Here is a 17,571-nt window from a genome sequence, read left to right on the forward strand (position 1 = left end):
TTTTGATGGTAGCTCACAGAGTCACACTCTCACACTATCCGCAAAGAATTATCTATTATCTTAGCTACCTACTTCCAAGGCCTCAACCATGTCGAATAATGATGTAGCTTTGATTAGGATTTTATTAAGGGGATTTGCATATATATTATTGTATATACGGTAGTTAAAGATATCTTGTATGTTAGGAAACTTATCAATTGAGTATTATATGCTCACCTTATTTGTAAGAGGCATCTGCCTATTTAGAGACGTACAAACTATTCCTGTAAGACAAGCTTTTGGAATATAACCAATTCTTCATCTTCTTACCTTGTCGTTTCATGGCATCTGAGCCAGGATCGATTTAATCTAAAATCAAATCAGAATTTTTTTTATCATGACTGGGAAGGAAATAATTTCTAGTGATGAACGAAAAGTTGATTCAACTTCACCATACTATTTACATCCTTCTGATCATACGGGTATGCTGATCTCTCCAGTGAAGTTGAATGGGGATAATTATGAGGAATGGTCTCGATTAATGCTGAATGCTTTTAGAGCCAGACGAAAAACATCTTTTTTAGATGGAAAACTTACGCAACAAACAGAGAATGATGTTTATATTGAAGATTGGTGGAGTGTTAACTCTATGCTTATTGGATGGATCCTTACATCCATTGAACCACCACTCAGGTCGACATTAACCTATTTTGAAACTGTCAAAGAACTCTGGGATGATTTGAAACAACATTTTTCTATTCGTAATGGACCAAGATTGCTGCAGCTACGTTCGGATCTTACGAGATGTAGACAGGATGGACAGAATATTCCGGTTTACTATGGACGCTTGAAGTCTCTCTGGGAAGAAATCAATGATCACGTCAAACCACCTTTGTGCAGTTGCGGTAAGTGTACGTGTTCTCTCATAACTCAATGGAATAAACAGCGTGATGAAGAACGGGTACATCAGTTTTTGATGGGTTTGGATGATGCTGTATATGGAACGGTTAGATCTAATATTATTGCACAAGATCCTCTTCCAAGCTTGAGTCGTGTATATGCTCTTGTTGTTCAAGAAGAACGACATCATACAATTACAAAAACACGTGATGTACGTGTTGATGCTGTGGGTTTCGCGGTGCAAACTCAGAAAATATCAAAGGGTTATGATAAAGGCATAGGGTATGCTTCTTCAGACAAACCAATTTGTAAACACTGTGGAAAGAGTGGTCACGAGATGGCAAACTGTTTCCAATTGAATGGGTACCCGGAATGGTATGAAGAGAACACGGGACCAGGAAGAGGACGAGGGCGCGGTCAACATGGGAGGAATAATGGTCGTGGGAAGCCGTCGCCTGTTTTAGCTAACGTTGCCCTGACAAATACAAATTCTAGTAGAAGTTCTCTTTCATCACAGGATCGTGTAGGCCTTGCTAATACTCTTACTGATGCCCAATGGGATGTCATTGTTGAAATATTTAAAGATTCGAATATTGATGGTTCGAAGGAGAAGCTGTCTGGTAAGTGGATACTTGATACAGGGGCTTCAAGGAATATGACAAGCAGGAAAGAGTTTTTGCTTAAAACCCGTACACTTGGTTTTTCTTCCATAAAACTTCCGAATAACACATTCTCAGTTTCTACGTATGAAGGCACTGTGGTAGTTGGAGACAACATGAAATTGACTCATGTTTTATTCGTTCCTGACCTTCATTGCAACTTGATTTTATTGGCATGTTTAATTAAAGATCTGAAATGTATTGTCACTTTGAATGATAAGTTGTGTGTGATACAGGACCGAACTACGAGGACGCTGATTGGTGTGGGTGAGGAACGAGATGGGGTCTATATCTTACACAGTGGAGCGGATATTATGGCAAATCAAGTTACCACCGGTGAAGATTATTCTTTGTGGCATAAGCGTTTAGGTCATCCTTCTAATAAGATTGTTTCTTTGCTTCCTGGTATGAATAAAGTTGATTGTCGGAAGTTTCTCAATGAACCATGTGATACTTGTTTTAAAGCTAAACAAACTCGTGCTACTTTTTCTGTTAGTGAGAATAAAGCAAATGATATCTTCAATTTAGTTCATTGTGATGTGTGGGGCGCATATCGTACTTCGTCTTCTTGTGGTGCACACTATTTTCTTACTATTGTTGATGATTATTCACGTTGTGTTTGGGTCTATTTGTTGGCACATAAAACTGAGGTGGTGAAATTTTTTCAGAATTTTTGTGCTATGGCTAAGACACAATTTGATAGACACGTTAAGCAAGTTCGCAGTGATAATGGTACTGAATTTCGTCCTTTAATTCCATATTTTTCTGAACAAGGGATCGATTTTCAGACTTCATGTGTGGATACACCACAACAAAATGGGAGAGTGGAACGCAAACATCGTCATATATTAAATGTGGCGCGTGCTTTACGATTTCAAGCTAATTTACCGCTTCGTTTTTGGGGTGAGTGCATTTTAAGTGCCGCTTATATTATTAATCGCACACCTAGTACCTTGATTAATGGGAAAACTTCATATGAATTGCTACATAAGAAGTCTCCTATTTATAATCATATTCGAGTATTTGGATGTTTGTGCTATGCTAGTCTTGTCCCTCGTGACCGAAATAAGTTTAATCCACGAAGTCGACGATGTATATTTGTTGGATATCCTTACGGATAAAAAGGTTGGCGGTTATTTGACTTGGAAAAGCAACAATTTTTTGTATCTCGTGATGTAGTATTATTTGAGAACAAATTCCCTTATGCAGCTGTCTGTTTAGGCGATAATACTGACGGTTGTCAGGATAATGGGATAACACTCTCTAATGAACAGACAGTAACTGATGGGTATTCACCTGTCTGTTGTGATGTGTCCAATGGGGATACAGCTGCTAGAGCCATGGCTGGACTACCGGTAGATGATACGTTAGTTAATGGAGAAAGGATGGAACATCCTTTAGTGGGTTCTTCAGTGCGTGGTGATACGTCTTCTCACGGAGACAGCCTGCAGCAGCTCACGGAGACAGCAGCTTACGGAGACAACAGCAGCTTACAGGCAGCAGCTTCTGACCACTTTTCTGAGCACGAACTCCAGGCAGAAACCATCTCTCCAACGAACTTCAGGACTTACAGCCGCAGGAAGGCACTGGGTGGACAACAAGTGGGTCATTTTCTGTCGTGTGATGAGTCACAGACACGCTCAATTATTGCTTCAAAGATACCTATTTCTTCTGAAGGTACAACTACTGTGCACGATGGAAGTTGTGATGATATTCGAAATTCTAAAAATATATTATCAGAGGAGGTTACGTCAGCTACATACAGTCACACAACCGTGAGTGAAATTCCTGATATGGTTGTTCGCCGCAGTGCTCGATCCCGGGTTCCTAGTACTCGACTCAATGAATACATATGTAATACCATTTCCAGAATAGACCCCAGCTCCTCCACTCCCCACTCGTCCACGTCCTCAGGTACGCCTTATCCTGTCACTAATTATGTCTCATGTGATAATTTTTCTGCTAACCATACTCAGTTTTTGGTGGCTATTACTACTCTTAAGGAACCAGCTAGTTATGCTGAAGCTGTGAAACTTCCGTGTTGGCGTGTAGCTATGTCTAAAGAAATTGATGCTCTTGATAAAAATGGCACATTATCAATTACCGATCTTCCACCAGGAAAAAAGGCCATTGGTTGCAAATGGGTCTACAAAATTAAATATAATTCTGATGGCAGTATCGAAAGGTACAAAGCTCGATTGGTTGTTCTTGGTAATAGACAGGTTGAAGGGGTTGATTACCATGAAACCTTTGCTCCCGTAGCCAAAATGGTTTCAGTTAGAACGTTTTTGGAAGTCGCAGTGGCTCAAGATTGGGAGTTACATCAAATGGATGTTCACAATGCTTTTCTACATGGTGATCTTGAAGAGGAAGTATATATGAAACTTCCTTCGGGTTATTCGACTACTTCTTAGGGCAAAGTATGTCGTCTTCATAAATCTTTGTATGGTCTTCGTCAGGCTCCACGTAATTGGTTTGCTAAGCTTTCAAGTGCTCTTAAGACTTTTGGATTTATACAGTCTTATGCTGATTACTCTTTATTTACTCTACAACGAGGTGAGAAATCCATTAATGTACTTGTTTATGTTGATGATTTGATTATTGCCGGGAATAATTCCGCTGCTATTGCTACTTTCAAGGCATACCTAAGTCGGTGTTTTCATATGAAAGATTTAGGTTCTCTTAAGTACTTTCTTGGTATTGAAATATCTCGAGGTACGGATGGTCTGTTTTTGTCTCAACGAAAATATACCTTGGATATACTTTCTGAAACTGGACTTCTTTGAGCCAAACCAGCCTCCTCACCTATTGATCAACATCATCGTTTGGCTTTAGATGACGGACCTATGTACTGTGCTTCATCTCAGTATCGCCGACTTATTGGAGGTCTGATTTATTTGACTATTACGCGTCCTGAATTGTGTTATTCGGTACACGTATTGGCATAATTCATGCAATCTCCTCGCGTGGCACATTGGGAAGCTGCTCTTCGAGTTCTTCGTTATCTTAGGAGCCATCCGGGCCAAGGGATTGTTTTCCGTAAGGACAATGCTCTTCAACTTATTGCTTATTGTGACTCTGATTGGCATCCTGCCCTATCATTCGTCGTTCTCTTACCGGCTACTTTATATTTTTGGGAGGATCACCTATATCTTGGAAGACAAAGAAGCAGCACACTGTATCACGTTCTTCGGCAGAAGCTGAGTACCGTTCTATGGCTCATACGTGTAGTGAACTCACTTGGCTAAAGGCGTTATTAAAATCTCTTGGTGTGTCTCACTCTCAGCCTATGCGTCTTCATTGTGACAGTCAATCCGCACTTCATATTGCTGCTAATCCTGTTTTTCATGAGCGCACCAAACACATTGAGATTGATTGTCACTATGTCCGTGATCACATTCAATCAGGTGCTATTATCACTTCTCATATTCGCACAACGGCTCAACTTGCAGATATTTTCACCAAAGCGCTTGGACGTCCTCAGTTTGAGCTTCTTCTTCGCAAGTTGGGCATTCATGATCTCCATGCTCCAACTTGAGGGGGAGTATTAAAGGGATTTGCATATATATTATTTTATATACGGTAGTTAAGGATATCTTGTATGTTAGGAAACTTATCAATTGAGTATTATATGCTCACCTTATTTGTAAGAGGCATCTGCCAATTTAGAGACGTACAAACTATTCCTGTAAGACAAGCTTTTGGAATATAACCAATTCTTTATCTTCTTACCTTGTCGTTTCAGATTTACTAATCGTCCTTGACAGTGTCTTCTGCTTCTCTAAGCTTCTTTTTTTTGCTCGGTTTTCTCGAAGCTTCATGCTAACTACATATATGTTGAAGAGAAGAGTTCTCCTTAATTTATAGATATTTGTCTATATATGTTGTTAACATCTTTTGCATATTGTATTATATATATAATTTGAGTCCAAATTAGAGGGCTGTGACTGAAAGCTGAACAAGCTCGAATTCTAAAGTTTTTGACCCCACTTGAAAGAATATAGATCAATAAGAATTTTGGATTTTTGTGATTTTTTGGTGATTTTTGCCGCACAAGAAATAGGGCAGGTGAACGATACCTAAATTTGATAAGTTTTTCTCCGGTTTCTAGATATTAATTTTATTCTCTTCTATTGTTTTCGCGATTCTCTTCGGCCTAATTATATTCTCCATACAAAGTGAAACCCTAATCCCCTTCGTTTTAATAGATAGCACAAAGAAGCGTCTGCTGCCTCTTTTCTTCTCCATATTCTTCTTCTTTGGCTTTTGCAACAACATCCAAAGATTATTAACCTGTTTTTATATTTACCATAACATCTTTTTTTTTTTGTTTTCTTTTCAGGAACATTCTATGAAAAAAGATTCTTGATTCGCAGATCATTGGACGTGAGGTCCGTGAGGATGAAAAAGTGGTAAGCCATTAATTCTTTCTTCTAGGTTTTTTCTGAAACACATCCCATAATTCAACACGGGTAGATATTCTTTTTCGTGTTAATAGTAACTCACTGACACAAGTTTCTTTATTTGATTCTTAGGATTGTTTAATATCCTAACTTATCATTGGTGCTCTCAGCTTTAAAGACTTAGATTTTTCTGAAGGTTGAATAACCTTTTTCTGCAGCAAATATAGAAACCCTAATCCTAAAAGTTACGAGCATAATGTCTATGCAAGTCAGATGAGCCTGTTCGGAAACCTGGATTCCTTCAGATAAGTCATAGGATTAAATACTTCATCTTCTTTTCTCTCTTTCCAGAAATAAATGTCTATCTTCATGCCTAATATCATGGAGAAAGATACTATCGAGGATGTGGGGAAGGGGTTGATTGGTATATTAGAATACTGAACTGCTGATGTACAAATTCCTTTGACCTAAATCTCATTTTCATATTCGTTAGATCTTAGTACTCTCATTTGTTCATTTTTGTCTCTCTTTGCAGAACTATGTATGTTCATGCCTAATATCGTGGAGAAAGATACTATTGATGTCGTATACGAGCGAGATGTACTCTCATTTTGATATTTTTCAGAGAATTCCTCGCCAAAATTGATGTATACATTTAGGACTGCAGGAAGGTGATGGTAGTCTTCCTCAATTGAATGGTGTATTGATGGTACTGCCTTTATATATTACTTGATATGCTCTCATCAATTGTCTTGGATGTAATGATATGTTTCTTTAGTTGGTAGGGTTTAGATCATGTGAATGTGGCTCTTAAAAAACTTTTGCACGGGGTAAATGGTGTTGTCCATCTTAACGTTCGTGGTAATGTTTTTCTCTTTTTCTTAATGATATATGTGTATCGCATGGTTTGGATTTATGGCTGGGGAATTGAGAATTTGTGGGGTACAAGAAGAACATTTCTGCAAGTAAGCATTTGTTCGTTGTGTTAGGGAAATCATACGAAGCAAGGTTTGTTTTACTTTGATGGTATTGAATTTTGATTTGATTTTGTAAAACATAGTTTCTGCAATGATGATTAAATGCGCCTTTCACAATTATGAATCACCATCTAAAGTATATTTGATGGTGTCACACGTGTGAGTGTGACTAGACTGAGCATGGCCTTCTATGATACCATGATCAAATACGATAGGTGTGATTAAAAATGCAATGTCAAGTATTTAATTTTCAATATTTTCGTGCTAACAAGCAGGATGCACAATTTGATAAAAGGCCCATTTAAAGAGTTGCTGGAGCTCAAGGATATATGAGTCGACGACCGCATATTCGGCGTAGATATTCTTGCCATCTTAGAATTCTGAAGTAGCACGAGATGGGAGTGTAGAGCACGTTCCAATTACGTAAGTAGATATTTGCACATATTGAAATGTGGTCCTTAGATTGTAAACATGACTCACCTGTTTTGACTATATGAACTTAATTCGACTTCATTGTTATTAATTAACAACTTAGATTCGATACTATTGCGAGGCCTTTAACCATTTAACATGTTTTATCATGAAAATGGAAATATACAGGAAACTTGAATTGTGGATAACATTACCTCTACTTGCAGCATGCAGGGTTCTCCTCTAATCTGAGTAGATACATGGTCTGCTTTCTATTTTCATTGTATTTTCGCTTAAAAAGATAACATTGAAGCATCTGTCTGCATACTTCATATGTTCTGATTTTTGGATTTTTTGAGAAGGCAGTTCTTGATTTTTAATTTATCTCATTGTGGTGTCACTTTGCGGGCGAGGACTAAATTCTGTGAACCAAATGGTAAACTTGGTGAACAAAGTGCCAACCCTTGAAAATGCTACCGAGTTCTTTCATTTTCAGATTACAGATTGCTTCTTGCAGTTGTAACATTTTTTTTGCGTTTCGATTGAAAATAGTGATGGTGAAAGCGAAGGTGATAAGCGTGATGACGATGAATAAGGATCAAGAGGCGGAGATTGGACACCACAGTCCTCAAGAAGTGGTGATTTCCTATAGGATGTTAACTATTTTAAACTTATTCTGTTGAAAAATGTGGTACAAACTATCCCTTGGATTAAAGGGCTGAAACTAAAGTGGTTACATTAATGGTGATTTGTATTTCATTTTGTCAAATCTTAGCGATCTGGATGGCTATATTTTGAATAATTCAGGTGGCATAGATTAATATCAATTTTCAACTTATCTTTTTCAGTTTCATCTCTTAAACTTATTACCATGCTCTTCATGCTAAATTTACCATGTTCTTTTTTAAACATGTTGCACATTCAATGATGATAGAATAAAAACGGCAAACCTTTCCACGATAAACTTAAGCCCGTGCAAAGCACGGGCGAGACACTAGTTTTTATGAATCGATTTTCTATCCTAAATCAAGGCCTCCTGAAACAGCCGAGCCGACCATATATATATATATATGTACTTATATGACCTTGTAGGTCAAAACATGTTAACCTAGACCACACAGGGATGCAAGAACCAAAATAATTCCGAGTTTCCAACAAGAAAAAAAAAATCGAAATAAAATTGAAGATATATTATTGAATCATATACTAGAATAGTTTGGCTGTGAATGATAATCGCATGGAGACATTAAGAATTATTTGCGCATCATCTTTTGTCGTAATGTAACTATAGGAAGAGCTGCTTGTTTCCCATTCCTCTTTCGCTTCCTCTTTCTGTTGCGCACATCACCTTTCTTAATAGTCATATCAACTTGTAGAAATCCTTGAGGTTTAGGTGAAGCCCCGTCCATCTTTGTCAATTGAACATGTTTACTCCGCTTTGCATCACCACAAAGTAACTCTTCCAGCGACTCGCGTTTATGTTTCTTCTCATCATCACCTTGTTGAACTTCTTGAGATTTAGGTCCTGCAGATCCGTTTGTCTTTGCCAATTGCACACACTTACTTCGATTTTCAGCACCATCACGCTTCAACTCTTCCAGCTTTTCGCGTGTATTTTGATATTTCTGATTATCACCTTGTATGAATTTCCATAATGGAATTCTGGCTCTACCAACAACTCTAGTACCATTAAAAGTCCCAACTTCTTCGCGACGCACACCCTCAATATCATAATGCTGAATCACTTCTAGCTTTAAATCTGACACATGAATTTTCATTAAATCTAGTTTAAACCAAATATCTGTACAGTTCCAAACAAGGTGTTTTTTCTCTATTGATTTACATCTGGGCTGAGTATCCTTGCACCAATGTCGACCATCGACTAAATTTTCTTCCAAAGTAACAGAAACATAGTACCAAGGGATTACCGTATTCGTAAGTAATGCACAGCCATGTTGTGATTCACCTTCGAGGTTTCTGGTTTTGATGCAATCAATATGCAGAAAGAATTTGCTTCTGTGAATGTCTTCTGCTGCTTGTATTGAAGAGTCATGAACAACTGCTTTTCCCTTGCAGTTTTCCATTGCCGTTCTTTGCATGCAGAACTTTGACCTAATTATAAGGGTTATGGAATGTTTTCTTATATATGGAGAATGGAGTAGCCAATAAGGAATTTGAATCACGGACAAATTTTTAGAAAGATATCCAGCGAAACAAGGAAAATTGTAAGGAAAAAAAGTTGGCAAATAAAACCCATCGAAACAAGGAAAATAAGTTATGGCTTCGTCCAGGGATTTGAATCAGATCCGCATCCCGCTGTAGCTAGAATCCAATAGATTTTAGGAGCCTACCTGTGTTCAAGTACCCATAATCTTGCTATGGATATGTTGGAGTCCGATCCAACAATATTGGAGGGGTCGGGTAAGGTTGGTGGGTGAGTTCTGCTCTGCCAAACTACATGTGAACTCAACAAGTGGTCTTCAGCCCGGTGTAGAAAGAACTGTTGAGCACAACTATTTTTGTTTGACTCATTTTACAAGTGGGAGACAAAACTGATACTACAAGAATTAAAGTAAATTTAATTTATATCATATTCTACGTTGTCTATCAAAAAGAACAATTAGTTTACGTTGTGTTTTTTCAGTTGTCATCCATATACTTTTAGAATCCCATAATGACTCGTACATGGTCTTTCATAGTAGTACCGAGTGTCACCGAGCATTCCCTACTTGCCTATGAATAGTCCTTCCTAAGCTTACCAAATGTATCAAAAACAAACTTAAGTTTTCTCTTTACAATTGAGGTTTCTTCCTCTTCTTCTTTCAGAAATCATGTCTGGCTGTGGTTGTGGATCAGACTGTTCATGCGGTACTAGCCGTGAAGGGTAATTTCAATGTTTTTCTCTTACTTTACAATAGTTCAGACTAGGGGTGCACATATCCTACCCATACCCGCCGATCCTACCCTACCCGTTAGATTTTTAACCGTATCCTATTCTACCCATTATTTGGCGGGTAGGGTGACGGTTAGAAATTTTTTATCCTCCGTTAAACGGATATGATAACGGGTAAAGCTCGAAATTATCCGATTCTACCCGCCTACCCGTATAATATTGAAAAGACAAGTTAATCCTTCTATAACCTTTTCCTCCTGCCGATTTTTTTTCGTTATTTTAAAACACATCAGGGGTAAAATAGAAACTTCTTTTTCCTCTCCCTATCTCTTTTCTCAAATGGAAACAGAAGATCCCAGCTCCTTTCTTCCCAGTTTTTTGAGAAAACTTTTCTCCTTCAACCATTTCTCCTGTACCTTACTCGATCTCATGTTCATCTTTCAGGGTCTCGTTTAAAATCCTTTAATCGGTTGGTTTAAGGTAAGATCCAACTGCAAAGTTGATTCTGTTTCATTTTATTCTTTTGCGTTAAATTGATTGAAAAAATCTTAGGGTTTTTACTATTTCATGCATGTTGCAGGATACGATCTCGAGTTGAAGTACAATTCCAAATTCATCAAAGGTTGGTTTCTTTCTGATTCGAAGTTAATTGTGAAGTTATTTGAAGTAATTTCTAAGTTTTTCTAAATTGATTTTGGGGTTTACTAAAAGTTGATTTTAATTTACTTAGTGATCTTCTGATGTTACCAAATACGGCTATCATGTAATCCCCAACTATGAGTAAGCTTACTATTCTAGGATTGAGGGGTTACTTTTTAACTAATTAGACTACTAATGATGATATAGGATGTCTATCGATGATATTGTATCTTACTCTTTCTAGTAATTACTTATTGATCCTTTGGAATAGTGGTTGATGAGTAAAACTGTTAAAGGTCATTAAGGTTTGTGTTAAGTTTGAAAACAAAATCCTTTGATCTGTATCTGGTCATTAAGGTTTGTGTTAAGTGTGTATTACACAATGCATAATAACTAAGGATGAATAATTAGTTTGAAAAAATCAATAAATATCTAGAAATGATAGATATCTGATAGGTTGCTCAGATTTGAATTAGTTTGAAAAAATCAAGGAGGTCAGTTATCATCTTTCCATATTTTTTCTGTTCTTCTATATTCAGATTGCTTAATTTGTAGATCCAAACATTGAGTTTTTGTTGCTGTTTGCTTTGCTTACAGGCTCACATCTGTGAGGTTGGACCATCTCTCATTAAGAATTTAGTGAATAAGTGATGCTTGTTCTTGTAAGTTGCAGATTCATCGTATGCTGTGAAGGTAATATGTCAGAAGGTTCTTATGATATTAGTTTTCACATGATGGTTGCTTCGTTTTCTTTTGGAATGTAAATCATTTTTCTTCTTTCTGTTAATATATTCATTGTATGCTATGATTCAGTAACTAGGATCTTGTAGTGTTTATTTTTATTCCACATATTATGTCAGTTCGGTCTTGTGTATAAAATGTGGTGATTTCGTCTTTTTTAGAAGCATAAAACCCTTTCAAGTTTATGTGCTTGTTGTGGCAACTGGTCTAGTAGTACTTGGAGAGGGTTTGTCTTCTTTCACTCAATTGGTGATTCTTATCATACTAGTTTTAATATGTTTAACCTCGTAGAGTTTCTAGGTTATAATGGAATTCACTGTGCTTACAATAAATGTCATGTATTAGAGCTTCTCTGCTTTTTGAGGTAACACGTTAAGTAGTAGTTGGACCGTTTTCATTGTCTTTTGCTCATTGTACCTTTGGGTTGCAAGAGAATAAGGTCCTGAAACTATTAGGGTTTATTATATGTCCACTTTTAAGTTGCTGCTATCATTACTACAACTATTGATCGGATTAGTACACACTAAAATTCTCTGTTACTACTTTCGTTGATTAGTACAAACCTAGATTTGTTAGTGTGTTCTCTTACTACTTTGTTCTGTTGCAGAATTAACTGCTAGAGTAAAGTTGGAAATGCTAGTATGCTACTACTAGTTTAGTGTCTACTCTTGCTCCGAAAGCTAATGTATAACCCACTTCTGCTATCCTGTTAGTTATATGTGTTTGTCTGCTGGGTTTCTCTAGAGTTGTTTGTCTGCTGGGTTTCTCTAGAGTTTTAAAATGCTGCTGCATCTTTTACTTACGTCTGTTTCTCTATTTCCAGGCTTTCTCATCTTTTAAATCTCGCTTCTTCTTCAAGGTAAACATGGTTGAGATTACAGAAGAGATGTCAACGAGACCTCCTATTCTCTCTTAAGCTGCATCTCAATCTGTGCAACGAAGGGTCAGTACTTTTGCATCTCCACCATCTCCACCTCTACCATCTTCTCAACCTGAGGTCAGAGAAAGTAGGAAGCGGAAGTGTACATCTTGGGTGTGGGAGCCTTTCACGAAGAGTGTTGATGATGATGATATTAGATGGGGAAAGTGTAACCATTGTGAAGGTGGTAAGTATAAGGCTGGTGGTAAGGAGTATGGAACATGAAATTTGAAATATCATTTGACCAGATGTAAGAAGTATTTAGCTACCCTAGTAGAATCTGCGCAGTTGGGACAACATTATGTGTACATATTTAGCTAGATTGTGTTGTTGCAAGATCTTTTTTTTCTAAAACGTTTTTGTATACAGTCAAGGCAGAACCAAAAAAAACAAAAAACGATTATACCCGTTACCCTATCCTACCCGACCCGCCATTAAATGGGTAGGATAGAATCTTACCCGTTTAATGACGGGTAGAGTGGCGGGTAAAAAAATTCTTAACCGTCATTAAACGGATAGGGTGGTGAAATAGGCCATATTCTATCCACTCTATCCCGTTGTGCAACCCTATTTCAGAGGGATATATCCTAAGTTTGGTGTCGCTTTTAGTTTTACTTTCATTTTCCTACCGACTTATAATTGACCTCGAGGATATATTGCGTTTATTTTTATCCATGTCTTTGTGGACATCATAGACGGGTGGATCCATCAATTTCTTGTACCAACTATAATTATTACTGTGATATTTCTTGTTTCAATTAAAATTGCACTCTTTGCTATCTATGTTTTAAGATAATATATTCTATTTATTTGGGATGCTGCTGATGATGACAGTGGTTCGGGTAATTACAGGTGCAAGATTTACCCAGAATTTGATGAGAGCTCCGACACTCGAAGCATTATGGTTGATGTTGTTCCTTATACAACGTAAGCCCCATATCTCTCTATGTGTATAGGCCTAGGCCATGGGTTTTCCCAAGACCATCTTTGGAGTAATTAGGTTCGGCATCTCAACAATAACGTTCGTGGTGATGCATGCAGGTTTGGATCAGGGATGGTGGTAGAAGGAGATGGTGATGATAAGGGCACTAGTAGTGCTCATGTTAAAATTCAGGCTATTTAAACCCTTCAACTGTGACAGATACGCAGATACACATTGAAGTAATTATCTACTCTTGTTGTCTAAGCTAGTAATTTCTTAATATGGTTGTAAAAATACACAGTGAAGTAATTATCTACCGTGACAGATGTGTGTGCAGTGTGGTTGTTCTAACCACCATATATTATGATGTCTTTCATTCTGTTGATGTCAGCACAGTCACGAGTAAAGTGTGAAGATCTGTGCGAAGTTGGGCGAATGTAAATGAGCGATTGTAACTCACAGTGATTCCGAAAATAGGGGATCTGTTAGCTTTCATCCACTATGTAATATCCTATATAAAAGGAAGGGCTATCATGTACTGAGAGAGATCTTTTAGAGTGAGTTAGTCAAGAAAGTAGGAGAGAGAAAGTTTATTTAGAGAGCAAGTTAAGTCTTTGTATTATCGTGTATCCAACTTAAGATCTTAATGAACAAACGAATGATTTTCATCATGATTTCTTAGAATATTGTTTAGATTCTTGTATGGATGTGGTTTTAGGATTTCCTGAGTGATATACCATGTTGGTGATTTCGTTTAGAAATCAAGTTTCCAGAATTTTAGATCTAACATTTTTCTTTAAACAATTGAGATTTTTATCATTAGAACCTTTCAATTATCTTTAAAGTAGTCTTTCATTTGTTAATACAAAAAGGTGGTGATGGTACGAATCGGATCTACTGCTGAACAAGCGGCGACAGCTAGGAGGAGTAAAAGAATTGATGAAAGAAAAAGAGGTGCAGTTCATGAACAACCAAAGGAAGGAGAAAGAGAAAATAAAAGAAATGCAACTCCAATTGGACCTCGGTGTGCACAAGAGAAGAACAATGATATTGATTACGATCGAGTGAGTATTCATACTGCACGAACGAATTATACAGAAGAAGAGGAACAAAGAACTGGAGATGCAGGAAGGATTGAAGGAAACGAAGAAAATATGACAATTATAGAACTTAGACAAAGATTGATTGCAAAACGGCGAAGAGAGGAGGAAGAGCGTGCGAAATTGATACGTCAGAATGATGATCTCAGATTGTAAGAACATAGGTCAAGAAGCGCTACACGATCAAAATTTAGGACAAGCAGAAGTTCATCAAGACAAAGTCAATCTAATCAAAGAGATGCTAGGCGAGAGAAACCTTTATGTAATATTGATGAGAACTTACAAGTAGATGATAATTTACAAGATCAACGCGATGAGAGACGCATAAAATATGACCGATACGAGAAACCGCGTGAACATCATCACCGACAAGAAGGTCAAAGGAACAACAAACGTCAAAATACAGGCGAAGGACATCACACACACTATGAGTCAGATAATGATGAAGGGAGAATTCTATTGCATGGTAAATAAATATTGAGAGATCAATATGCACGCGAAGAAGAAGATGAAAGAAATAATGCTATTCGTGAACGTATGAGAGATGAAAAAGAAAGGCGTAGGAGAAGAAGAGAAGAAGCTGAAGAAAGAGAGATACAAGAGGCCATGTGACAGATAATCATGAGAATAAACTGAGGCAAGCAAGATTAAAAAGGCCTATGCGAAAAGACTTAGATCAAACTATGAGTGAAGAAATTATTAAGGAAATGGAAGAACTAAGAGAAATGATGACTGCGCGAAGATATGGTGGAAGGAGACAGTTACAGGAAGTAGTAGAGGAAGCTAGAAAAACACCCTTTGCAAGACAAAATCAAAGCGCAATAATACCACCTAAATGCAATTTACATGTATTCACTAGTATATTTGATGGAAGCACATGTCAGTGCAACACATAAAAGCTTACAGTCGATATCTGTTGCAATGGGAAGTGAATGATGCAGTGTTGTGTAAATATTTTCCTGCGAGCTTGACAGGGGAGGCTTTGCAATGGTTTGAAGGGTTTCCAGTAGGAACCATTAGATCATTTCGTCATTTACAAAACGTCTTTTTGGGACAATATATCAGTAATAATATGTCAATACCAGGGATTGACGACCTTTGGACTTCGCAGAAGGATCAATGAGAGTTTGCGTCATCTAACCACGCGTTGGAGAACCATGTGTATTGAAATGGAAATACGAGTAGATGAACGAAATCTTATACTAGCCTTTATAAATGTTTTTTTCCTACGCATTTATTATATAAACAAATCTTCTGGATAGAAGACACCATAACAATGTCAGAGTTGCACGAATTTCAAGAGGATTATATAGCGCTTGAGGAGAAGCAGAGAGATATGGAGTCTTACCCAGTTGCGATATCTAATGCGAATAATGGGAATGCAAGTTTACTCCCGAGAATGACAAATGCTGTTGCGAGTACATCTCAGGGAAGTCAAGGAAAGAACATTACATAGGTGGAACAAAAGTTGGTAGCCATGGGTAGCGCAGATCAAGAAGAATTCGAAGAGAATACAAAGAAAAAAAATTCCAAAATCGCGGAGGAAATAATAAGATTCAAAGAATGGATAACCCTGCAGAAGGCTATGGAGGCCAACAACCATATTATAATAGAAGACAAGGAACTGGAAAGGTGGTCTGGGAACAGATAAACTTGCCAAAGGTGAATACTACAGTAGACAAAATCTGGGAAGTTGTTATATTAATAGAAGAAATTCCTGAACCACATAATGTAGGAGATGAGCCACCACCGGGGAGAAGGATCAAATAATTCTGTGTATATCATCGCTTTCATGGTCACACAACAAGTAATTATAGAAATGTGAAAAAAATCATATTGCGAATGATTGAGCAAAGAAAATTGGACCACTTCTTAGTACAACAGCCACAGAATTTACCACCACCACCACCAGGAGGAAATACATATGTTGCGGAGAAAGGAAAGAATACACATGTAATCGAAGTAAGTGCAAAGGCGAAAAACCTATAATGTAATTCGATTATACATTCATTCAAAAATATAGTAGATTTTCATGACAATATCTTAAGTCGTGTGCATGCGAGAGATAATGATGGAAGAGAAATATTCAACCTTGCGAAGGTATCACCATTAAAGGATTGGAAAAAACAGACCATTTCGTTCAGTGCGGAAGAAACCAAGAGGAGGAGAACCACATGAATGTCCACTAGTAGTGAGGTTACGGATTAATCCGAAAGCAAAAGTAGAGGATGACGAAGAAGATGAAGCGAATACTTGGGCTATAAATAGAATACTCCTAGATCCTGGGAGTTCTGTTGATATCCTATTTTAGCATACATACAAGACTATGGATGGAAGAGATGACGAATTAATTCCTTCGACTTATAAAATTTATGGCTTCAATGACACTGTGAATAAGCCAAAAGGAGAAGTGACAATGCGAATTCCTCTACAAAGTCTTCCAACAGAAATCGTATTCTGTGTTGTTGATATTGAGTCACCTTATAATGCTCTGATTGGGAGGACATGGCTGCAGAGTATCTTGGGTGTGGCTTCGACATTCTATCAATGCATAAAGTTTCCTTTACCTTAAGGTCTTGACCTAATAAGAGGAGATACAAATGAAGGTAGAAACTGTCAGGAAAATGATATTGACAAGTGCGAAGAGCGAGAATGCAAACGAAGAAATTAGAAGAAGCATATTAAAGATAGTCAAAGAGGTGAGAGACTAATGGTGGATGTAGTGTCTAAAATTGGAAAAACAGAGAAGCAGGTTACTGAAGCAGAATCTTCTGCGAATAATAATACCAAACGAGCCAGAAAAATTACTTCTAAAGAAAGAGAACGAATACAGAGGCAGAAGTTGGGTTCTCAGGAAAAAAGTGAATTTTGCGATGATTCTCGCACAGAGGAGATCGAATAAATCATGCGAAATAATGTTCTGAGGAGCATCTACGAACTTAAAGAGATGCAAAGGATGAAAGAAGCAAGTGGGTAGTATGAAAAGCGTAAATGTTTTTCTTCGTAAGTAAGAAATTAATAAGAATTC

Source organism: Papaver somniferum, unplaced genomic scaffold, assembly GCF_003573695.1.
Source record: "Papaver somniferum cultivar HN1 unplaced genomic scaffold, ASM357369v1 unplaced-scaffold_80, whole genome shotgun sequence".
NCBI classification, from domain to species: Eukaryota; Viridiplantae; Streptophyta; class Magnoliopsida; order Ranunculales; family Papaveraceae; genus Papaver; species Papaver somniferum.